Source organism: Haplochromis burtoni, unplaced genomic scaffold (genome assembly GCF_018398535.1).
Source record: "Haplochromis burtoni strain Fernald_Lab_line unplaced genomic scaffold, NCSU_Asbu1 Contig_4594, whole genome shotgun sequence".
NCBI lineage: Eukaryota > Metazoa > Chordata > Actinopteri > Cichliformes > Cichlidae > Haplochromis > Haplochromis burtoni.
The window spans coordinates 1-764 of record NW_024586955.1 but is presented as its reverse complement, the minus strand read 5'-3'; positions in this window follow the sequence as shown (position 1 = coordinate 764).

The following is a 764-nucleotide window of genomic DNA, read 5'->3' as shown; positions in this document are numbered from 1 at the left end:
TAATGTAAATGTCTTTAGTGAGTTCACATATAACAATATTTTTGACACAAGTGTTTTCATACTTAATTACTGAATTATGGATTCAACAGAAAGTACAAACCAGTTATTTATAAGCTGTTAATGGTTCATGGCAGCATTCGCAAAGTCTAAGTACATAATTAACATTACATATAAACACAGTATGTAGATGCACATGTATACATACAATATTAATAGAGGTTTTATAAATAATTGTTAATTATTGCCATTCATAGTACAGTTGTTAAGTATTTTATGTGACCTCATCTAAAAGGAGGACTATCTATGATTATAATATGAAGCATTTACACATGAAAATAAAAGACAAGGTGGACATTTAGAATCAAAGCAAGTTTCTGCTATCTTTAAAATACAAAAAGAAAATAGACAAAGTACAAAGTTATGCGGTACATACAGGACGGAAAAATAATAAATATGAAGTTTACAGAAAACAGTAATGTTGGGTAAAGTTGGACGAGAGTTCAAGCAATCAGAAATCACAAAGTTTTTCACAGCGCATCAAGAGCAGGTATTTATGTCAAAAACAAGAGTGCCAATTATATTGCATATGTATGTATGTTGACAGAATGCTGGCAATCATGAACAATGAACCCCCCATAACACACTGCACAATCTAAAGAGAAGTTTCAGCAACAGGTTCCTTCAACCTTGCTGTCTGAGGGAATGTTGCAGGAGGTTGTTCCTTCGTTATTAATGTTCTTTGGTCAGGTCCACACATGTGAAAC